This window comes from Panulirus ornatus, chromosome 19 (genome assembly GCF_036320965.1).
Source record: "Panulirus ornatus isolate Po-2019 chromosome 19, ASM3632096v1, whole genome shotgun sequence".
NCBI lineage: Eukaryota > Metazoa > Arthropoda > Malacostraca > Decapoda > Palinuridae > Panulirus > Panulirus ornatus.
Window position 1 is genome coordinate 24,486,272 of NC_092242.1, and position 25,297 is coordinate 24,511,568.

At 48.4% G+C, this 25,297-nt stretch overlaps 1 protein-coding gene across 3 annotated transcripts in view; it reads left to right on the forward strand.

The window, feature by feature from the left end:
* ab (BTB/POZ-zinc finger protein abrupt) overlaps positions 1-25,297 on the forward strand; it is a 622,688-nt gene that overhangs the window by 375,133 nt on the left and 222,258 nt on the right. For 2 of the 3 annotated variants that reach the window (XM_071673774.1, XM_071673776.1), the window contains exon 1: positions 17,015-17,085. The exons of the other annotated variant lie outside the window; for it this stretch is intronic. The gene's annotated coding sequence lies outside the window, so the exon portion shown is untranslated. Of the gene's footprint in view, positions 1-17,014; positions 17,086-25,297 lie in introns of those variants that run through there. 3 annotated transcript variants of the gene reach the window in all.

Consider the following 25,297-nt stretch of genomic DNA (forward strand, 5'->3'; position numbering starts at 1 on the left):
TGTCTGTCCATCAACAACCCCCACATACTGTATCTGGTCACCCACTAACCCTCAGTATACTGTGTCTGGCCACCCACTACCCCTACATACTGTGTCTGGCCACCCACTAACCCCCTATATACCGTGTCTGGCCACCCACTACCCCTACATACTGTGTCTGGCCACCCACTAACCCCCTATATACTGTGTCTGGCCACCCACTATCCCTACGTACTATGTCTGGCCACCCACTAACCCCCTATATACTGTGTCTGGCCACCCACTACCCCTACATACTGTGTCTGGCCACCCACTAACCCCCTATATACTGTGTCTGGCCACCCACTATCCCTACGTACTATGTCTGGCCACCCACTAACCCCCTATATACTGTGTCTGTCCACCAACAACCCCCACATACTGTATCTGGTCACCCACTAACCCCCAATATACTGTGTCTGGCCACCCACTAACCTCCTATATACTGTGTGTGGCCACCCACTACCCCTACATACTGTGTCTGGCCACCCACTAACCCCCTATATACTGTGTCTGGCCACCCACTAACCCTACGTACTATGTCTGGCCACCCACTAACCCCACATCTATATATCTGGAAAACCGTAGAAGGTATGGTTCCCAACTTACAATCGGATATAACATCCCACTGGCACAACAAGACCGTAAAATACAACCTTTGATATCCAAAGGTGCGATGTACACAAAAGTAGGAACACCTTAAACGTGCAGGGTCCAAGACTCTGCCAGATAACATCAGAAACAGCATGAGAGGCACTGTACACAAGTTCAAGAGTGCATTGGACAAGTACCTACAAAGTGTATTAGACTACTCGAGCAGTGGGGTCTATGTGGGCCTGAGGGCTACGGCTTCCATCAGCTTGGTCGACAACCCATCCTGGGCCCAGCCCGGGATGTGGGGTTGAAGACCAGTAGAAACGTCACAAGGTGTTCACACGTGAGCCAAAAGTCACTTTAAAGACAGATAGCACCATAGACTTCTTCCTAAACAATACTCCGTCCATGTCACACACGGCACGTTGTATCACCAAGCCACAGGACTTCGAAAGAGCCATTGAGAACGTACTCGTGCACTCTACTCGAAGACCAGACTCATAGAACTCTGTGTCTTTGTACTGAAATGCGAATCACCATCATTAGTGTATTACTGGCCATCCTCATGAAGAACCTGGACTGTGCCATCATCCCTGAGAGCTTGTAACTGACCCACATCACCCCACAGGCGGAAGCCAAAGAATCCTAGAAAACTACCAACCACTTGATGTCTGACCATCATCAGAGACATTAAGAAACTCTTGCTATATAATCTAACTGATTTTCTGGAACCAAATAATCTATATCATCCAGGACAGCATGATTTCAGGGCGAGGCGACCAATGCATCTTTCAGTCGCTTGATTGCTACGTTAGAACGTTGAGGCGCTGGAGCACAAACTAAACGTTGATGTCATGGACCAAGACTCTGTAGAATCCGCTGATATACGTCATCAAGGTGCCATAGCAGACAATATACGTCATCAAGGTGCCATAGCAGACAATATACGTCATCAAGGTGCCATAGCAGACAATATACGTCATCAAGGTGTCGTAGCAAACACACCATAGTAACAGCTACTCTCTCCAGACAGATGTTAAGCTGGGTATTACGAACCTTCAAGACAAGATGACACACTTCAAGACACTAACAGTCTCCCGGAGAGACTAGTGGTTTGGTGTTAACATCACCTCCGTGTCAGCAGGTACACCATCAGAGCCAGGAAGTGTGCACGGATCTTTCCCAGGCCAGACTGACTGACAGTGTCGGTGATGATGTGGTGTACTGGCAACTACTTGAAACACTGTCACTATACTCGGTCGTGCAGACGAGCGAGGTACATCATCATCATCATCTACACTTGGAAAATCTTGGGAGGCTATGGACACCCAACTCGCATTCAAAGACGGCATCCAACTAGCACGACAAATAGGGGAAAATGTTGTAGGATATTGTAAAGACAGTAAAACAATCTCAATAATAGAAAATATGAAACACTGGGGACCCAGAATTGTTCAGTTTCCTTAGAGCCATTCGAAACAGTGAGGACTGTAAAGCTTTCAAAAGGGCTTTCATAAATACTTACCAGGTGCACCGGACCAGCTAGGATGTGGTGGTCAGGTGGGCCTGGGGGCCGCAGCCTCCAACAACCTGACGAAGGTGAGCAGTAAGGCGGGAGCCTCTCTCTCACACCCAGGCTCGAGGGCGACAGGACCCACGTAACTGACGTGTGGTATAATTAAAGCAAGAAACTGTTTAACAAGTTCTCACACTGTTGGCTGTGATTACTGGCTATTGGCTGTGATTACTGGCTGTTGGCTGTGATTACAGGCTGTTGGCTGTGAACACTCTTCTGGCTGTGATTACTGGCTATTGGCTGTGATTACTGGCTGTTGGCCGTGATTACTGGCTGTTGGCTGTGATTACAGGCTGTTGGCTGTGAATACTCTCTTCTGGCTGTGATTACTGGCTGTTGGCTGTGATTACTGGCTGTTGGCCGTGATTACTGGCTGTTGGCTGTGATTACTGGCTGTTGGCTGTGATTACTGGCTGTTGGCTGTGATTACTGGCTGCTGGCTGTGATTACTGGCTGTTGGTCGTGATTACTGGCTGTTGGCTGTGAATACTCTCTTCTGGCTGTGATTACTGGCTGTTGGATGTGATTACTGGCTGTTGGCTGTGATTACTGGCTGCTGGCGGTAATTACTGGCTGTTGGCCGTGATTACTGGCTGTTGGCTGTGATTACTGGCTGTTGGCCGTGACTGCTGGCGGTTGGCTGTGATTACTGGCTATTGGTTGTGGTTACTGGCTGTTGGCTGTGATTACTGGCTGTTGGCTGTGATTACTGGCTGCTGGCTGTGATTACTGGCTGTTGGCTGTGATTACTGGCTGTTGGCTGTGATTACTGGCTGCTGGCTGTGATACTGGCTGCTGGCTGTGATTACTGGCTGTTGGCTGTGAATACTCTCTTCTGGCTGTGATTACTGGCTGTTGGCTGTTTGCTGGCTGTTGGCTGTGATGATTACTTGCTGTTGGCTGTGATTACTGGTTTACTGGCTATGATTACAGGTTGTTGTAGTTAATTGTTGGCTGTTGTAGTTAATCATTGGCTGTTGGAGTTGATTATTGGTTTTCGCCTGTGATTTCTTACTTCTCGGCTTTGATTGCTGGTTGTTGGCTGTGGTAACTGGTTATTTGCTACGACTGTTGGTTGTTCAATGTAGTCCTCGTAGGTCTAAGCTGCTGTGTTTGCTCATTGGTTGACCAGGCTGTTGAACCTTGCGTCTCGCAGGCCAGCATAACCATCACAGCCTGGCTGGCTCGGTATACTTGGTATACTTCACATATTGTTTCTTGTGGCAGCAAGTAATGAGTTATCTATTCATGGATCCCGGATGCTGTGTTTATGGCGCCTCATGATTTGAGGAGATCATATTTTACGAGGCCTTCCAAGCCCGTCGTGCCAACAGGGAATTACCTTGATATAGAAGTCTGAAGACGTGTGAATTTCAAAGTGTGAATATCCCTATACGTCTCCCAGCAACGCTCCACGGAGTTCAGCCTCTGTAATTTCAGTCGTTCCCAGAAATTCGCCATCTTTACCATGTCAGTACGTGACGTCATCTTTGCCCAGTTTTTAACTGTAGTTTTGTCCTTCTAAATGTGAGGTTCATAAACAGCAGTATTCTATTCGTGTGAGTATCGCCGTCTTGAAGAGCGTCAGCATGAGATTTTCCTCCCTTCTCTTGAAGATCCGCAAGATCCATCCTACCAACTTTTTAGGGGGAAGAGGCAACTGCTGCGTTAATTCGTTCGGTCAAGGTAAGGTTGTCAAGACGTAATTACACCGAGATCTTTCACACTGTTAAGTCGTCACATGATGGAACCTGTGCCCAACTAGTATTCTGTAGTGTTTTGAATTTCTCCACTCTCTCCCTGCCGGAAGAGTTGGGACTTAGTCCCATACAGAAAACGACATACTTTGTCACTTTGTAAACAACATAGTCCGCTGCGCCACCAAGAACATGCTGTGATTACTGCTTGTTGGCTGTGATTCTCATTAGTGGCAGGACCTGAGATAGGAGACCCATATTGGATCATATATGTCTAACATTACATATATATATATATATATATATATATATATATATATATATATATATATATATATATATATATATATATATATATATATATATATTTGTCAACCATTTCATGTGTTAGCGCCAAGAACAGGAGAAGAAAGGCCTTACTCGCTCACATTCAGTCTCTAGCTGTCACGTGCAATGTACTAAAACCACCGACACCTGTCCTGTCCACATCTGGGCCCCATAGCCCATTCCATGGTCTTCTCCGGCCGCTTCACATACCCTGGTTCAGTCCATCAACAGCACATCTCTCCCTGTATACCACATCAGTCCAATTCACTCGATGCAGTGGACACCTATACCCTTCTGCATGTACAGTCCCAAAGCACTCAAAAATTATTTTCATTCCATTCTTCTATCTCCTGTTTGGTCTTTCCCTTTTTTTCCCTCCACTTCTAACACATATATCCTCATTATCAACCTCTCCTCACTCATTATCTCCATATCTTCAAACCATTTCAGGACACCCTCATCAGTTCTCTCAGTCACACTCTTCTTTATTACCACTAACATATATATAAAACCTGTACTGGGCACATGGAATAGATGATAATGATTTACCTTTAGGCGAAGAGAACTCGAACCCCCGTTCTACCGTGTAGTAGGTTGATATGCTAGCCACTGGACCATGAGGCGACAAAAGCTTTCCATGTCAGACCAATTAACGGTCCATGAGATCGCCCGCCACGTCACGTGACCTGGGAGGCTGGGCAGGGCCCCCCCCCCCCCCCCCCCCCGCTCGACCAGGCGGTAGGAAGCGTCAGATCAATCCTCCAACACCATGGTAAAGTTTATGTATCTTGAACACGTACTGGACACATGGCATACACGATAACGATATATACCCGAAATCTTTATTAGAAGTTCTGAGTTTGTAGAGTGAAGTTTGATGGATGTTTACGTGTAAATACGGCAGTTTCTTAAGCCCCGCATCATCAAGACCCATGTGACATAAGGTAATCTGTGTTCTCAGCAAGTTCTGACTTTGTAAGCATGTCGGTACGACCCTCAATCACGGCCGTGCGACCCTTAAGCACGGCGGAACGACCCCCAAGCACGACGGAACGACCCTTAAGACCAGCTGTAAGCACGGGGTACGACCCTTAAGACCCTTAAGCGAGATGATACGACTCCATAGGTCGAAGTCCAGGCCTATGACTTAACTCTAACCTTAATGTGCAAGATCCAAGACCTGCCTGGTCTACATACCCAACGGTATATCTCCCGCACACAAGGGTCGTCTCGTCGTGCTCCGAAGCCACTCCATCGTGCTGGAAGTCGTCCCAGTATGCTGGAAGTCGTCCCAGTATGCTGGAAGTCGTCCCAGTATGTTGGAAGGCCGTCCCGTCGTGCTGGAAGGCCGTGCCGTCGTGCTGGGAGGCCGTGCCGTCAGGTCGTGCTGGAGAGGTTCTACCCACTCTGGCTGTGACGACGGCTGCTGGTCATCTCCCTCATCACTGTACAGGTCAGCCAGGCAGACGGTCACCTGGGGTTAAAACAACAACATTCCCGCTGCTCTGTTATATACTGACAACATCTGTCCAACGTGGCTTGAGCTGAGCAGACCTCCTCAACATGGCTCAGGCTAACCAACTCTGCCTAAAATAGCTCGGGTTGACCCGTCTCCCACCACCGCTCAACCTAATAATCTTATTCACACATAGTCTCACCTTCCCCTTGTCGCTCACTACCACCGACTCAGACACTAGTTTCTACGGTTTCTCACTCGAATCTGCCACCACCGCCGCGCCATCAGCAAACAATAACTAACCCACCTCCCTCCCCCACCCCAACCCCGACAGATTGCAGTACTACCCCCTCCCCCCCTTGCACAAAACCCTCGCATTCACCTCCCTCACCACCCCAGGCACAAATACATCAAACAGCCATGGTGACATCACACTCTTGCCACACACACACCCTCGCCTGACCCTCTGCTCTTCCTACGTGCACACGCGCCCGACTTTTTACACACAAAAACTCTTCACTGCTTCTAATAGCTTTCCTCCTACACCATTAATTCGTAATTCACTCCACAAATCATCTCTGTCAACCCCATTATCTGCTCTCTCCAGATCAATAAACCCCACAAACAAATTATTGTTTACATATTTCTCACACATTCTTGAAAGCAAACACTTGATCTACACATCCTTGGCAAATCCCGAAACCACTTACTTCCTCCTCAGTCTCTCTGCATACTACCACCAACGCAATAACCCTCCAGAACAACGTTCCAAAAACACTCTTCTCCCTCTTTATATATGTGTGTGTGTGTGTGTGTGTGTGTGTGTGTGTGTGTGTGTGTGTGTGTGTGTGTTTTACTGGACTCTGCCTGCTCGAGGATACACCGTGAATAGTCACTTTAGCGAGTCGTCTCATCGACGAGCTCCACTCCAAAGGAGTCTACATTTCCCTGCAACTGAAAGTACCACAGCCATAAAATGCAGAAGCCTTCAGAAAGGTCATGGGTAAATCCAGGTCTCTTTCATAGCAACTGGCCCAGAGGTAAAATTAAATGGAATAGATAAATATTCTTTTTGGTACTGCAAGACGTAAGCTTACCTTGCCTTTCTCGTCAACAGCCTCGTCTTGCTTCTCCTGCCTCCTGCACCAGAGCCATGGAATTAAGGATCCAATTGTCTCGTCGTTGCCCGAGCTGATCGGCCGTGGAAGTTGGTCGTGACCAACGCTTTAGTTACAGTTTCTCTTCATCAGTCACTGCAAGACTTCCCTCACGACACACCACGGTTCCAATAATGGTTCACTCTCATGTTTACCAACACTCCACTCGTACTTTTAAATTTTTCTTCGAATTCTATATTACATTCAATTTTGTTTCTCGTTGTGTCTGCTTCCGTGTTAATGTATCTATTCGTATTTAATTGAGAGGGTAAATGAATATACATGGATATCTAATTCTGGTAATGGTAAAATAGTGTTTTCACATATTTGACGTCGTAATAGTGACTTTTAGCAACGTACCCTCTCAGCATTCGAATATCCGTTGACGATCACATTAAATATTCCACTCCTCATTCGTCTTAATCCTTACCTGTTTTATGTCATTTCCCTTCTCCATATCCCGGGGCGTAACACAGTGTACGAAATTTGTAACAGGTATAGGAAGAGTCTACGTGACATAGTGACGTAGCGGCATACCGGCACAATAGTGAGTTTTGGCCTTCGTTTACTTTTGTGTTGTCATTCTGATCATCTAGCGATATTTTCTGTGTAGAATCTCTTTCAAACATCGTTCTTCAACATATTGAACAGCTGCACCGTTGTCGGATGTGGCAATCGGCAAACTACGGGTCCAAATTTGAGTTTCAGTTTACTAAAAGACCCCGAAAGATGGTTGGCAGCCATCAGTCGAAAATAGTTTACACCTGACCCACACAGTGGTATGAAAGTACGTGCAATTCAACCTTATGAAGTGGTAAGTAGTTGCTTTAGTCAGTATTTTAGCTTCTGGTTCAAGTTACAGGTTTAAAGTACTCGTCAGTAGAAATACCTGGCAATGCGTTAAGGCTGTTAGACGAAGAATCTGTGACAAAAATAAAGATCTGGTTGGCTTCTTGCTTGCTTGAAATAAGTTTAATTTCTCTTTGTATCTTTTTCCTTTTTTTTTGCCGCACAGAATTCAAAGATTTATAGTGAACTGACACATTCAAAGCTGAATCAGCTTCCGTGAATGTAGTTTAACAAACCAGCAATTTGCGCACGCGCAGAAGCAAGGAGTGTTGTTTGGGCTGTTAAGAGTCGTTGGGTTGCCACAAGACCCCGCCACAATTAGATGTCAACACCACACGCCAGCCGGACACCAACCCCATCTTGAATTTTCCATCTAGATTCCATCACCCATTTAACTCCTCACAACTCCTTGAGACCCAACTCCCACACTGATTGTTTTTACCTAAATGTAGATCAGTTATCTATGCTTCTTGTCCGTTCGTGTGTGTGTGTGTGTGTGTGTGTGTGTGTACTCTATACATAGAGATAGACAGACAGATAGATAGTACAGTATAATAAGCTCGCCTCCCATCCTCTAACCTTGACAGGGTACTAAGCTATGGAGCTGCTGACTCATCATATTCCCGGGAAAAATATGGAATCCTCAAGTCATTTTTTCCCCCAACATATTTGTCTAGTCTGATGCGTTTTACTGGAATCTTTATCATGTTTAAGGTTCTGGGTTTTATTCTGTTTTCCTCTTTCATCATGTCTCTGGTCTTGGGTTTGATTTTCTTTTGGTTTGGATGTTTTTTTTTTTAAATATTCTACTGTATCGTGACGAGGGTTTTTGGTTTTGCCATATCTAGCTTTATTTTTTTCCTATCACACAGAAGATGTTGTTGTTGTGATAAGTGTTCTGGTTTATCACGTATATGGTTTTGAGGTTTATCTACCTTTTTGTCTGTGTGTTGATCGTGCCCAGTGGCCTAGTTGTCATCATGTTTACGGCTTTTTCTTCCATTATGCTCAGGAATTATGGGCTGATCATGTTCGGGTTTTTATCCAGTAATATCTCAGGTAATCGTATCTGATCATGTTGGTGGACTGTAGACTTGAGAACATCGCTCTTGTAACTTTCACATCATTAACTGTTATGGACGATTGACTTTCTTCTGTTTCCTTTCCTCATAAACTAAATTTTCATGGGAATACTATGGTCTCATGAAGGAGTCTATTTTGCTCTGGTTATTGTACCCGTAAGGCCTAAAATCTTGAGCTTTCTTGCTGAGCGCCTGAACCTTAAGGTATGAAAGAGAGAGCGAGAAAAGGGAGGCGTATAATGACCTACCTACTCGTGCCCTGATCTGCGTCAAGTATATGTGACACAAACACATGTTGGTCATTGATAGATTCTCTCAAAATAGGAATCTTCTTGACTTTAGAAAACGGGAAGTGGAGAGGAAAGTGTCTGGCATATTACATAATGTTGACTCGTTGTGATGATGATGATGATGATGACCTGTGATGGTGGTACAGTAATTGCTGCTGATGAACAGTGAATATGATAGATAGTGACATGAAAGTGACTAATGACGAGTCGCTGGTAATGTATAGTGATGACGATAGTGATATGATAGTGATGCTGGTGGCTACTGACATGCAAATGAGGCCTCTTCAAAAAAGGTATATATATATATATATATATATATATATATATATATATATATATATATATATATATATATATATATATATATATCAAATTTAGCAAAGCAGAAGGAGAGAGTTTGCGACGAGCCTGGGACTGTAGGACGATTCAACCTTGAGACGCCCAAACAGCTTAAAGACGACGGCTTGTTCGCCGGCGGAACAGCACCAGACACAACAACAGCAGGTGCACTTAACAATAGCAGCAGGTGCACTAGCTTCAGCAACAGGTGCAATAGCGACAGAAGCAGGTGAACTAGCAACAGCAGCAGGTGCACTACCAACAGCAGTAGGTGTACTAGCAACAGCAGCAGGTGCACTACCAACAGCAGCAGGTGTACTAGCAACCGCAGCTGGAGCACTACCAACATCAGCAGGTGCACTACCAACAGCAGCAGGTGCACTACCAACAGCAGCAGGTGCACTACCAACAGCAGCAGGTGCACTACTAACAGCAGCAGGTGCACTACCAACAGCAGCAGGTGCACTACCAACAGCAGCAGGTGTACTAGCAACAACAGCAGGTGCACTACCAACAGCAGCAGGTGTACTAGCAACAACAGCAGGTGCACTACCAACAGCAGCAGGTGCACTACTAACAGCAGCAGGTGCACTACTAACAGCAGCAGGTGCACTACCAACAGCAGCAGGTGCACTACTAACAGCAGCAGGTGTACTAGCAACAACAGCAGGTGCACTACCAACAGCAGCAGGTACGCTGACAGTACAGCAGCAGGTGCACTGACATCAACTTTCGCGACAGCAGCAGCACCGGTGACAGCTGCACCAACATCATCAGCACCTGACGGAGGGAGGACCAAGACCACTTGTATCTATAAGAGTTAGGCGGAGCACCACACGACAGACCAGCCAAGTGGTGAGGGTAAGGTAAGCGTACTGGCTACAGCCTGCGACACCATGACTTGGTCGGAGGTGGAGAGGAGGGGGGGACAAGACATCTTAAGTCGTCGTAAAGTGTATGTTAGGTACACACTAAACGTTTATATACTGTATGTTGCTCTTTGCAGTCTGCTGGGTCTATCGTTCCAGTTACACCTCCCCAGTCTGCTGGGTCTATCGTTCCAGTTACACCTCACCAGTCTGCTGGGTCTATCGTTCCAGTTACATCTCCCCAGTCTGCTGGGTCTATCGTTCCAGTTACATCTCCCCAGTGTGCTGTGTCTATCGTTCCAGTTACACCTCACCAGTGTGCTGGGTCTATCGTTCCAGTTACACCTCACCAGTGTGCTGGGTCTATCGTTTCAGTTACACCTCCCCAGTCTGCTGGGTCTATCGTTCCAGTTACACCTCACCAGTGTGCTGGGTCTATCGTTCCAGTTACACCTCACCAGTGTACTGGGTCTATCGTTTCAGTTACACCTCCCCAGTCTGCTGGGTCTATCGTTCCAGTTACACCTCACCAGTGTGCTGGGTCTATCGTTCCAGTTACACCTCCCAGTGTGCTGGGTCTATCGTTCCAGTTACACCTCCCAGTGTGCTGGGTCTATCGTTCCAGTTACACCTCCCAGTGTGCTGGGTCTATCGTTCCAGTTACACCTCCCAGTGTGCTGGGTCTATCGTTCCAGTTACACCTCCCAGTGTGCTGGGTCTATCGTTCCAGTTACATCTCCCCAGTCTGCTGGGTCTATCGTTCAAGGAGTTCCTTTCGTGTACAAGTATGGGATCATGTCCCTCCCTTACATCCCATTGGTAGATGATCAGCCTTTCCCGTTCTCCTCTCTCCTAGATATATACTGTCTTATTTTTTTCGGGGTAACTGAGAGTGTTCCGGGCGCTTTACCCGGCAACAGTCCATAAAAAAATGGATAAATAGCGGGATCGGGATATTCTGCCGTAACCTAATCTAACCCAAACATATACGCCAGCCCAGGGAGACAAGTCATGGGCCCTAGTGCTTCTCCTGTTTCCGGCCCCCCCTATATCCACCTCCTCCCAACCTCCCTGCCACTCCGGGTCCCTATCTAACGGAACGCTTCCCCTCGCCTCAACCGTTTATATATATATATATATATATATATATATATATATATATATATATATATATATATATATATATATATATATATATATATATATATATCAAGTTATGCAGCCTCCGTGCTCATGTTATGCAGCCTCCATGCTCATGTTGTGCAGCCTCCATGCTCATGTTATGCAACCTTCGTGCTCATGTTATGCAGCCTCCGTGCTCATGTTATGCAACCTTCGTGCTCATGTTATGCAGCCTCCGTGCTCAAGTTATGCAGCCTCCGTGCTCATGTTATGCAGCCTTCGTGCTCATGTTATGCAACCTTCGTGCTCATGTTATGCAGCCTCCGTGCTCAAGTTATGCAGCCTCCGTGCTCATGTTATGCAGCCTCCGTGCTCGTGTTATGCAGCCTTCGTGCTCATGTTATGCAGCCTCCGTGCTCATGTTATGCAGCCTCCGTGCTCATGTTATGCAGCCTCCGTGCTCAAGTTATGCAGCCTTCGTGCTCATGTTATGCAGCCTCCGTGCTCATGTTATGCAGCCTCGGTGCTCAAGTTATGCAGCCTTCGTGCTCATGTTATGCAGCCTCCGTGCTCATGTTATGCAGCCTCCGTGCTCATGTTATGCAGCCTTCGTGCTCATGTTATGCAGCCTTCGTGCTCATGTTATGCAGCCTCCGTGCTAATGTTATGCAGCCTCCGTGCTCATGTTATGCAACCTTCGTGCTCGTGTTATGCAGCCTCCGTGCTCATGTTATGCAGCCTTCGTGCTCATGTTATGCAGCCTTCGTGCTCATGTTATGCAGCCTCCGTGCTCATGTTACGCAGCCTTCGTGCTCATGTTATGCAACCTTCGTGATCATGTTAGGCAGCCCCCGTGCTCATGTTATGCAGCCTCAGTGCTGCTCATGTTATGCAACCTTCGTGCTCATGTTATGCAGCCTCCGTGCTCATGTTATGCAGCCTCCATGCTCATGTTATGCAACCTTCGTGTTCATGTTATGCAGCCTCCGTGCCCATGTTATGCAGCCTCCGCGCTTCTCATGTTATGCAGCCTTCGTGCTCATGTTATGCAGCCATCGAGATCATGTTATGCAGCCCCCGTGCTCATGTTATGCAGCCTTCGTGCTCATGTTATGCAGCCATCGAGATCATGTTATGCAGCCCCCGTGCTCATGTTATGCAGCCTCCGTGATCAAGTTATGCAGCCTCCGTGCTCATGTTATGCAGCCCCCGTGCTCATGTTATGCAGCCTCCGTGCTCATGTTATGCAGCCTCCGTGCTCAAGTTATGCAGCCTCCGTGCTCATGTTATGCAGCCTCCGTGCTCATGTTATGCAGCCTCCATGCTCATGTTATGCAGCCTGTTATGCAGCCTTCGAGCTCATGTTATGCAGCCTCCGTGCTCATGTTATGCAGCCTCCGTGCTCATGTTATGCAGCCTTCATGCTCATGTTATGCAACCTCCGTGCTCATGTTATGCAGCCTTCGTGATCATGTTACGCAGCCTTCGTGCTCATGTTATGCAGCCCCCGTGCTCATATCATGCAGCTCCTGTGTTCATGTTATGCAGCCTCCGTGCCCATGTTATGCAGCCTACAATGCTCATGTTATGCAGCCTCCGTGTTCATGTTATGCAGCCTACAATGGTCATGTTATGCAGCCTTCGTACTCATGTTATGCAGCCCCCGTGCTCATGTTATGCAGCCCCGTGCTCATGTTATGCACCCTCCGTGCTCACGTTATGCAGCCCCCGTGCTCAAGTTATGTAGCCTCCGTGCTCATGTTATGCAGCCTTCGTGCTCATGTTGTGTAGCATCCGTGCTCATATTATTCAGCCTTCGTACTCATGTTATGCAGCCCCCGTGCTCACGTTATGCAGCCCCCGTGCTCAAGTTATGTAGCCTCCTTGCTCATGTTATGCAGCCTTCGTGCTCATGTTATGTAGCCTCCGTGCTCATGTTATGCAGCCTTCGTACTCATGTTATGCAGCCTACATGCTCATGTTATGCGGCCTCCGTGCTCATGTTATGCAGCCTACGTGCTCATGTTATGCAGCTTCGTACTCATGTCATGCAGCCTTCGTGCTCATGTTATGCAACCTCCGTGTTCATGTTATGCAGCCTTCGTACTCATGTTATGCAGCCTTCGTACTCATGTTATGCAGCCTTCGTACTCATGTTAAGCAGCCCCCGTCTCAAATTATGCAACCTTCGTGCTCATGTTATGCAGCCTCCGTGCTCATGTTATGCAGCCTACAATGCTCATGCTATGCAGCCTCTTTGCTCATGTTATGCAGCCTCCGCGCTCATGTTATTCAGCCTTCGTGCTCATGTTATGCAGCCTCCTTGCTCATGTTATGCAGCCTCCTTGCTCATGTTATGCAGCCTACAATACTCATGCTATGCAGCCTCCTTGCTCATGTTATGCAGCCTCCGTGCTCATGTTATGCAGCCTCCGTGCTCATGTTATGCAGCCTACAATGGTCATGCTATGCAGCCTCTTTGCTCATGTTATGCAGCCTCCGTGCTCATGTTATGCAGCCTCCACGCTCATGTTATTCAGCCTCCGTGCTCATGTTATGCAGCCTCCTGGCTCATGTTATGCAGCCTCCTTGCTCAAGTTATGCAGCCTACAATACTCATGCTATGCAGCCTCCTTGCTCATGTTATGCAGCCTCCGTGCTCATGTTATGCAGCCTCCGTGCTCATGTTATGCAGCCTCCTTGTTCACGTTATGCAGCCTACAATGCTCATGTTATGCAGCCTCCTTGCTCATGTTATGCAGCCTACAATGCTCATGTTATGCAACCTCCTTCTCATGTTATGCAGCTTCCGTGATCATGTTATGCAGCCCCCGTGCTCACGTTATGCAGCCTTCGTACTCATATTATGCAGCCTTCGTACTCATGTTATGCAGCCCCCGTGCTCATGTTATGCAGCCTCCGTCCTCAAGTTATGCAGCCTCCGTGCTCATGTTATGCAGCCTCCGTGCTCATGTTGTGCAGCCTACAAGGCTCATGTTATACAGCCTCCTTGCTCATGTTATGCAGCTTTCGTGCTCATGTTATGCAGCCTACAATGCTCATGTTATGCAGCCTCCTTGCTCATGTTATGCAGCCTCCGTATTCATGTTATGCAGCCTCCGTGCTCATGTTATGCAGCCTCCGTGCTCATGTTATGCAGCCTACAATGCTCATGTTATGCAGCCTCCGTGTTCATGTTATGCAGCCTACAATGCTCATTTTATGCAGCCTTCGTGCTCATGTTATGCAGCCTCCGTGTTCATGTTATGCAGCCTCCGTGCTCATGTTATGCAGCCTCCGTGCTCATGTTATGCAGCCTCCGTGCTCATGTTATGCAGCCTACAATGCTCATGCTAAGCAGCCTCCGTGCTCATGTTATGCAGCCTCCGTGTTCATGTTATGCAGCCTCCGTGCTCATGTTATGCAGCCTCCGTGCTCATGTTATGCAGCTCCGTGCTCATGTTATGCAGCCTCCGTGCTCATGTTATGCAGCCTACAATGCTCATGCTATGCAGCTCCGTGCTCATGTTATGCAGCCTCCGTGCTCATGTTATGCAGCCTACAATGCTCATGCTAAGCAGCCTCCGTGCTCATGTTATGCAGCCTCCGTGTTCATGTTATGCAGCCTCCGTGCTCATGTTATGCAGCCTCCGTGCTCATGTTATGCAGCCTCCGTGTTCATGTTATGCAGCCTCCGTGCTCATGTTATGCAGCCTCCGTGCTCATGTTATGCAGCCTCCGTGCTCATGTTATGCAGCCTCCGTGCTCATGTTATGCAGCCTACAATGCTCATGCTATGCAGCCTCCTTGCCTATGTCATGCAGCCTCCTTGCGATTCAAATATTTGCACAAGTCTTCCCCCCCCCCCCCCCCCCCCGGGCACGAACCCCTGTGTCTTGCACCTTGGTTCTCCCACCCCACCCCATTCTCGTCTCCCCACCCCTGCATACACATCTATAGGAGAAAATCCCCGTCGCGTTTACGGCACAATTAACACACAGACACTATGTGTTTTCTCGTCCTCATGGAGAGGTTTGATTGAAACGACGTGTTGCACCCTGTAACGACGTGTTTCATGTTCTGTAACGACGCGTTACACCCCCCTGTAACGCAACAGTACTTGCGTTACATTAAGGAGACGTAGTTAGCTTATACCACTTGCCGGAGGGACTCAATGCGTAGGTTAACAGCGCCAGTGATGTTCTGGCGTCACGATCTAATAGCATGCGTAAAGTGGACGACGAAAGCTGGCGACCACAGGATGACGTGCACGTGAGGAGTCAGCGGGTGAGGGACGTGCCTCCCTCGTCCTTAGGACGTGCACTAGTACGTTCTACCCGTGCGGTGCCCACTGTGAGGGTCTGGCGTTAGCCGATCGATCCTCATGGACTCTCATGGCGGTCCAGTAATCTCATTTCGACGCGCGTATCGCACTACAGCAAGATAAATACAGAGGTAGATTTTCTCCGGTCATGTAACGTGATCAAGACAACATTACAGGATGACGGTGTGTGTGTGTGTGTGTGTGTGTGTGTGTGTGTGTGTGTGTGTGTGTGTGTGTGTGTGTAAGCCTTACCTCCTAGCAACCCCTCCTAGCTCGAGTGATAAGAATCTATAAGTAACTCTATATAAAAAGATCAGATAAAAAATGAGTTGTGCTCAAAATGATACATCTTTTCTTCCCCCTCAGCGACTCTTGTCTGTGATATTCCTCATTTCCCGATACGTTATTTGCAAATACGTCCTCGGCGAAAATAATTCCGAGAAGAGCCTGGCCCTCCTTCCCTCCTCCACCCCCTGTACAAAATAGAAACTCATTAAAATGATCGATAATCGAGTAAGTCTAACTGATGACACGCAAACCAGAATCTTCCGCTACCCCCACCTCCATCTTGCTGCACGGCGGGCGGCCAGGCGGGCCACACAGTACACAGTTGTAAAATCTATGACGTGACGGACCGGGCAGCAGGAGGAGCATTCATGACTTCCTACACTGAGGGCTACAACTCCGGCCACTGACGCACTGCACCTCCTCCCCTGGGCTGGTGGGGGAGGTTTCGTTACGCAGACCTGGAGGCTGATGATAATAATGCCCTTCAAGAAGGAATCTTGCTAGAGATAATGAAGCCCGGAACCGAATTACGTAATTGAAATCTTGGCCGAATATCCGGCGAGCATCACACAGGACGGTCCCAGCCAGCGGATTTCGCCAGCCAGGCTCCACGATTATGGCAGATTGTTGTTGCTGCCCACCGCCGCCACCGCCGCCGCCGCCGCCGCGGCCTAGAACACTACCAGCGAGAAAAAGAGACAGAGAGAGAGAGAAAAAAGTTATCATTCTGGGTTGCTTGCAGGAGTAGTGTGTGTGTGTGTGTGTGTGTGTGAGTGTGTGGAGGGGAGAGGTCGGTAGTGTGGCAGGCAGGGAGGGAGGAGGGCCGAGCCAGCGAGCGGGAGGCAGACGCAGGAAAGAGTTTGCAAGACACTTATAAAAAATTGCCATCCACGTGGGTGCTTTGAGCGCGCGTGTTTGCTAGAGAGAGAGAGATGGGCGGGGAGAGGCGGTGGGGGTGGGAGGGAGAGTGGGAGGGTGAGAGGGAGGCGGTGGGAGGAGTAAGGGAAGGAGAGAGTTGCGCGAGAACTGCGGTGGGTCGTTTCAGTCCCGGCCTAGCCCGGTTCTGGAGCACAAAGGATCGATTCTTGTGAGGAGAGGTAAGCACATCTTCCCCTGGCTGGGATTTCAGCTTTGCAACCACGACATTATGTTAGTGTTGTGTTACTGTGCCGCCTCCACCTGACCCGCCCAGGGGCCTGAGTTGGAACTGTGAAGTTGTATTTGTAAGAGAGTGTTTTTTAAAGTTACGAACTTTCTTGGAAAACATGACTGGGAAGGGAAGAGGTCTACGGCATTGGGCGGCCGCGTGCGCTGTTGCCACGTCTCCCTTACACCTTCCCTGCAATGTCAAGTGCAGGAGTCAACTGCTCGGTTGTCGCCCATTCATTCTCTCTAATGGCCAATAAATTACCCTGGTGAACCGCATAATGTCGGCGGGTTGAGTAGAGAGCAACTTGTTAACACAACTACCCACCGCTCTGACTCAAAAATGCCCAGTGAGTGACAAATGGTTGGGATTTCAATAAATTGATCGTGGTGATTGGTAGGTTGGAGGTACCAGCCCTGGCAGTATAGGCAAGACTCGGCCCACACCGCTCCTGAACCACCCCCTCCCCTCCACCACCCCAACCTTCCTTCCCACCCACCTTCCCATAGCTTGTTTTGGATCCGGATCCTTCCCTCCCTTTTTTCCCCCTCCCTCTCTCTCTCTCCCTCCTGACGTCGTTGCTTTACGTGATCCGTGTGAAGTTACGACGCAAGTTAGGGAGCGGCGGTGGGGTGGGGAGGGGGGGGGGGACAACGTTACGCTGACGAAGTGTAACAGTGGGGTGTGTTGGGGAGGTGGTGTGTGTGTGCGTGTGTGTAGAACTGACCAGTGTCATTAATAACTGTTATCATAGAGTGTCGCTTAGTGTCATTCCTCCACTTTCACAGATTGAGATAATTAGTGTGTATAATCCCCCCCCCCCCTTCCCCGCTACTCCTGACGTATTACGTATAACGATCGTCATCGCGAGAGGCGTATCGTAAGGCAACATGACCCACAACCTTACGGCATTATATAGTGTTACTGTATAACAGTTCCTTAAGTTGACAGACGCACCTACCCATTTAATATTATCGCCCTTAAATACCATACGATATTCAAGTCCCGTGCGTCAGACTTAAATTTAAGGCTGTTGGAGGAATGAGGCGCTGACACTGTATTTAGTGTTGGAGGAATGAGGCGCTGACACTGTATGTATAGTGTTGGAGGAATGAGGCGCTGACATTGTGCTTAGAGTGTTGGAGGGATAAGGCGCTGACATTGTATATAGAGTGTTGGAGGAATGAGGCGCTGACATTGTATTTAGAGTGTTGGAGGGATGAGGCGCTGACATTGTATTTAGAGTGTTGGAGGGATGAGGCGTTGACATTGTATTTAGAGTGTTGGGGGAATGAGGCGCTGACACTGTATATAGAGTGCTGGAGGGATAAGGCGCTGACATTGTATTTAGAGTGTTGGAGGGATGAGGCGCTGACATTGTATTTAGAGTGTTGGAGGGATGAGGCGCTGACACTGTATGTAGAGTGTTGGAGGGATGAGACGCTGGCACTGTATTTAGAGTGTTGGAGGGGTGAGGAGCTGACACTGTATATGCAGTGTTGGAGGGATAAGGCGCTGACACTGTATGTAAAGTGTTGTAGGAATAAGGCGCTGACATTGTATGTAGAGTGTTGGAAGGATGAGGCGCTGACACTGTATCTATAGTGTTGTAGGAATGAGGCGCTGACATTGTATTTAGAGTGTTGGAGGGATGAGGCGCCGACACTGTATCTATAGTGTTGGAGGGATGAGGCGCTGACATTGTATTTAGAGTGTTGGAGGGATGAGGCGCTGACATTGTATCCATAGTGTTGGAGGGATGGGGCGCTGACATTGTATTTAGAGTGTTGGAGGAATGAGGCGCTGACATTGTATTTAGAGTGTTGGAGGGATAAGGCGCTGTCAGTGTATCTAAAGTGTTGGAGGGATGAGGCGCTGACATTGTATTTAGTGTTGGAGGGATGAGGCGCTGACATTGTATTTAGTGTTGGAGGGATGAGGCGCTGACATTGTATGTAGAGTGTTGGAGGGGATGAGGCGCTGACATTGTATGTAGAGTGTTGGAGGAATGAGGCGCTGACATTGTATTAAGAGTGTTGGGGGGGGGGATGAGGCGCTGACATTGTATGTAGAGTGTTGGAGGAATGAGGCGCTGACATTGTATTTAGTGTGTTGGAGGAATGAGGCGCTGACATTGTATTAAGAGTGTTGGGGGATGAGGCGCTGACATTGTATTTAGTGTGTTGGAGGGATAAGGCGCTGACATTGTACTGAGAGTGTTGGAGGGATGAGACGCTGGCACTGTATGTAGTATTGGAGGGATAAGGCGCTGACATTGTATTTAAAGTGGTGGAGGGATGAGGCTCTGATACTGTACCTAAAGTGTTGGAGGAATAAGGCGCTGACATTGTATCGAGAGTGTTGGAGGTACTAGGATTAACACTGTATCTAGTGTGTTGGAGGGATGAGGCGTTGTCACTGTATTCAAAGTGTTGGAGTGATGAAGCTCTGACACTGTATTTACAGTATTGGAGGGATAAGGCGCTGACGCTGTATGTAGAGTGTTGGAGGTATGAGACGCTGACGCTGTATTTACAGTATTGAAGGGGTAAGGCGCTGACGCTGTATCTAGAGTGTTGGAGGTATGAGGAGCTGACGCTGTATCTAGAGTGTTGGAGGGATGAGGCGCTGACGCTGCATCTAGTGTTGGAGGGATGAGGCACTGACATTGTATTTTGAGTGTTGGAGGGATGAGGCGTTGACGCTGTATCTAGAGTGTTGGAGGGATGAGGCGCTGACACTGTATAGAGTGTTGGAGGGATAAGGCGCTGACATTGTATCTAGAGTGTTGGAGGGATGAGGCACTGACATTGTATCTAGAATGTTGGAGGGATGAGGCACTGACATTGTATCTAGAGTGTTGGAGGGATGATGCGCTGACACTGTATCTAGAGTGTTGGAGGGATGAGGCGCTGACACTGTATCTAGAGTGTTGGAGGGATGAGGCGCTGACGCTGTATCTAGAGTGTTGGAGGGATGAGGCGCTGACGCTGTATCTAGTGTTGGAGGTATGAGGCGCTGACGTTATATCTAGAGTGTTGGAGGGATGAGGCGCTGACACTGTATCTAGAGTGTTGGAGGGATGAGGCGCTGACACTGTATCTAGAGTGTTGGAGGGATGAGGCGTTGACACTGCAACTAGAGTGTTGGAGAGATGAGGCGTTGACACTGTATCTAGAGTGTTGGAGGTATGAGGCGTTGACGTTGTATCTAGACTGTTGGAGGTATGAGGCGCTGACGTTATATCTAGAGTGTTGGAGGGATGAGGCGCTGACACTGTATCTAGAGTGTTAGAGGGATGAGGCTCTGATACTGTATCTAGAGTGTTGGAGGTATGAGGCGCTGACATTATATCTAGAGTGTTGGAGGGATGAGGCGCTGACACTGTATCTAGAGTGTTGGAGGGATGAGGCGCTGACGCTGTATCTAGAGTGTTGGAGGTATGAGGCGCTGACGCTGTATCTAGAGTGTTGGAGGGATGAGGCGCTGACGCTGTATCTAGAGTGTTGGAGGGATGAGGCGCTGACACTGTATCTAGAGTGTTGGAGGGATGAAGCGCTAACGCTGTATCTAGAGTGTTGGAGGTATGAGGCGCTGATACTGTATCTAGAGTGTTGGAGGGATGAGGCGTTGACACTGTATCTAGAGTGTTGGAGGGATGAGGCGCTGACACTGTATCTAGAGTGTTGGAGGGATGAGGCGCTGACACTGTATCTAGAGTGCTGGAGGGATAAGGCGCTGACACTGTATCTAGAGTGTTGGAGGGATGAGACGCTGACACTGTATCTAGAGTGTTGGAGGGATGAGGCGTTGACACTGTATCTAAAGTTGGAGGGATGAGGCGCTGACACGCTCGTGCCACACGTACGTGCCAGACATATGACACGGGCCACACTTTACCATGAACCCTCTCTCTCGTCATGTGAACATGTACGTGCACCTGGGAGTCACTCCTCCCAGCCAGGCTTGACTTGCCCGCGTGTGCGTGTGTGTGTGTGAGAGAGAGAGAGAGAGAGAGAGAGAGAGAGAGAGAGAGAGAGAGAGAGAGAGAGAGAGAGAGAGAGAGAGAGAGAGAGAGAGAGAGAGAGGGAGAGAGAGAGAGAGAGAGAGGGAAAGATGTGATGGGAGATCCTTCATCATGAACTACAAGTCTTGCACGAAACGTTACGCATTTACATAATCCCAGGTCCACCCCCTCCCCCCCCCCCCCGGCACTGATGAAGTGTCACGGACGGGGGGGGGGGAGATCACGCGTCCCCCCCACACACCACACACACACACACCCCAACACACAAACACCCCCCCCCCCCCCGCGTGATTTACGCCCATACCTGAGCGTTTACTACGGGGTACAATTAACGCACGCGGGATACACACCACTACGGTCAGCGATCGTCTGGCGCCCAACACTGCCAGCGACGGACTGACCAAACGTCGAGATAGCGGGGTTAACGTCGTGGTAGCGGGGTCAACGTCGTGATAGCGGGGTCAACGTCTCTGATAGCGGGGTTGGCGTCGGAATTATCCGACAGTCGACGGAGATGTCAGACCCTCTTGGGCGTATTATCCTCCGCTGCAGATCGGGATTGTCGCACGCATGAACAAGTGGTGTGTGTGTGTGTGTGTGTGTTTTAGATTTTATAGCATTGTCTTGTGCCGCTCCTGCCCCCCCCCCCCCCCTCCCCTTCCCACTCTTTCTGAACAAGCAAATTGGCCTGGGTTGTTACGGCTGATCGAACTAGTTCAGGGGAACGTGTCCGCTGGTATTTGCCACGCGTTAATCAGTGCGCCGTTAGCGTGAGTTTCGTTAACCTGTCTAGTTAATCTGACGTTTATATCCCTGACCTTCGTTAACTCAGCCCTCGCTAACCTAAATTCCCCGGACTTTGTCCTCGTTAACTCAGATCCTGTAATTATGCCTCTGAGTCTGTGGCCTCGATATTATGAACCACATGCGTTGAGTCTCGTTAAGCTTGATTTTCCCCCGGTGCGTTTAACGTCATCCACAGATCTCGCTCGGACTCCGTTATCCTATCTCTATTTTATATCCTCGTTAACCTAAACGTTATTAAGAGCGAACAAGGTTTTCGTAATCTTTCGCCTCGTTAACCCTCGCCTCCCGTCAGACAGACGTCATTTTTTCGTGAAAGTGATCTTCGTTAACCCTTAAGTAATTTGCCAGATTCAATGTTTTTCGTTGATCTGGTCATCGTGGATCCTCATTTAACTCCTCCGTGAGATCTTCATTTTCCTTTCTCAAGCCTCGTTTACTTTGCGTTGATCTCACTGATCTAGTACGAAGTTGGGTGTCATTCATCAAACGTCCACACTCATTATTCTGGTAAACTCTCGTTAATCTGGCTTGAACTGAACCCTCGTTAATCCAACGTTAAGTAACGTTCGTTGACCTGGTGTCAACCAGTCTCCTGTTCCCGTGTCTACTCATCACTCATTACCATCTCTCTCTCTCTCTGTCTCTCTCTCTCTCTCTCTCTCTCTCTCTCTCTCTCTCTCTCTCTCTCTCTCTCTCTCTCTCTCTCTCTCTCTCTCTCGGGAAAACAAAGTGGACGTTCTAGCATGACTCCCTCCCTCCCACCACACACACAGCCTGACCAGATAAGGAAGGAGAGACAATCTATTAAGATAAATAGACAAAAAAAAAAATAGATAATACTTTCGCTCCCTACCATCCTCCATCAGACCACGGGGGGGGGGGGGGGGGGGCAGGGGGGGGTCACCAGGAACACCCTCTTAATAATGGTCTTGAGACAGACCCCCCCCGCCCCGCCCCGCCCTCCTACCCCCCCACTCCCCATAACTAACCCCCTCCCCCCTCCTCCCCCATGGTAGACGGACGACCTTGTCCCGGGTGCATCACATGTGTGCAGACCACACCAGACCACACCAGACCATACAAGACCAGACCACACCAGACCATACAAGACCAGGCCAGACCACACCAGACCACACCAGACCATACAAGACCGGGCCAAGCTAGACCATACCAGGCCAGACCATACAAGACCAGGCCAGACCAGACCAGACAAGAGCAGACCAGACCAGATCAGACCAGAACAGACCAGACCAGACCAGACCAGATCAGACCAGAACAGACCGGACCAGACCAGACCAGACCAGACCAGACCATACCATACTAGACCAGAGCAGACCAGACCAGATCAGACCAGAACAGACCAGACCAGACCATACCATACTAGACCAGAGCAGACCAGACCAGCCATAGACCAAAGCGGATGTATGACTGAAGTTAGTTAGTCCCCCCCCCGCCCCCCCGCCCGGTGTCACCCTCTGCTCAGGCCCCGGGGGAGGGTATGGGGGGGGGGGGGAAGGGGAAGAAATGAATTTAGAAAAAAAAAAAAAAAAAAAATCGGCCATCAAAGCACAAACAGAAAATGGGAGAGAGGCGGCAGCGTCAAGAGCTGGAACAAGACAGGCAATTTAGCTGGACCATCCTGGGCTCCCGTGCGCCGGCACACACACACACACACACACACACACACACACACACACACTCGACCTCATGTTTAATGATAATAATAATGCGAGGGGAAAAAAAGGAAATAATAAGAAAAAAAGAAAGAGAAACTGAGGGAAGCACTTCATGAGTACCGCCATGCGCGCACGACAGCCCATGACTGCGAGCAAAGACCACCGCAACAAAGACCACCGGAGCGATGGTCCGCCGAAGAGACCCAGTCATGAATATCTGGATATTCGAGTGGTGGGGAGCAGGGGGGGGGGAGGGGGGGCGGGTCCTGGGATTTGAAGAATTTGGGAGGAGTTTGTTGGGGCGATCTTGGGAGGGCGGTGAAGGGGAGAAAGTTAGAAAACGAGGAGAGGGGAGGGAAGGTGGGATCTCCAGGCGTTACACTGTCAGTCACGTCAGATGGTCGGCCTAGGTGGTAACGCTGATGGATGTGACCTACGGCAACCCTTGCTGTATGGTAACATCTGACGTCCTCATGAACGATGATAACACAGCAGGAAATATTAATAATAATAATAATAATAATGATAATATTATTATTATTATTATTATTGTTATTATTATAATTATTAATATTATTATTATTATTATTATTATTATTATTATTATTATTATTATTATTATTATCATTATTATTATTATTATTATCATCATTATTATCATTATCATTGCTATGATTATTATTATTATTAGTTATAGTAGTAGTATTAGTAGTAGTAGTAGTATTAGTAGTGGTAGTAGTAGTAGTAGTAGTAGTATTAGTAGTAGCAGTATTAGTAGTGGTAGTAGTAGTAGTATTATAATTGAACTACAACCTACTATACAGAATACATACGTTAATTACAACTGAGTGTGTGTGTGTGTGTGTGTGTGTGTGTCACAAGTGATTACCCCCCCCCCTCCTGTAATATCCTACAGGCACCACACAGACAGTAGTAACCCACACGGACACCTGGGCACCACACAGACAGTAGTAACCCACACGGACACCTGGGCACCACACAGACAGTAGTAACCAACACGGACACCTGGGCACCGTACGGCTGGTTAACAACCGCGGCCGGCTGTGCAAAGCGCCTTTAATTTCCACGATTCCCCGGGAGAGAGAGAGAGAGAGAGAGAGAGAGAGAGAGAGAGAGAGAGAGAGAGAGAGAGAGAGAGAGAGAGAGAGAGAGAGTGTGTGTGTATGTATGTGTGTGTGTGTGGTGTGTGCATGGGTAAGTATGTGTGTGTGTATGTGTGTGTCTGTGTCAGACACAGGTAGCACACTGGCAACAATGCTAACCATGTTTACAGTCATTAAGAATCATGATCATTACCTGTGAGTTGTGAACATCATCTCCTGATATGATTCTCGCAGGATATTCTGATTCTCCGTCACGTGTGAGAATCGTTATTCCCCCCCCCCCCCCACACTGCAGCACTCACTGGTCCAGTATTAACCACGGACCATAGTGGGTAAAACGTCGTAATCGTTGCCTCGTTCATGATAAGAATCGTTTACACTAAAGTTAACATTGACTCATTACTCTCCAAGGCCGATAAATATCATTATCCTCTTGAGTTAACAAATAAAGATCGCCCTTTCAAGCGTTAGTGAGGTAGCGCCAGGGACATGAATAGAACGGCTGCATTTGATCACATCTCGTCTTAA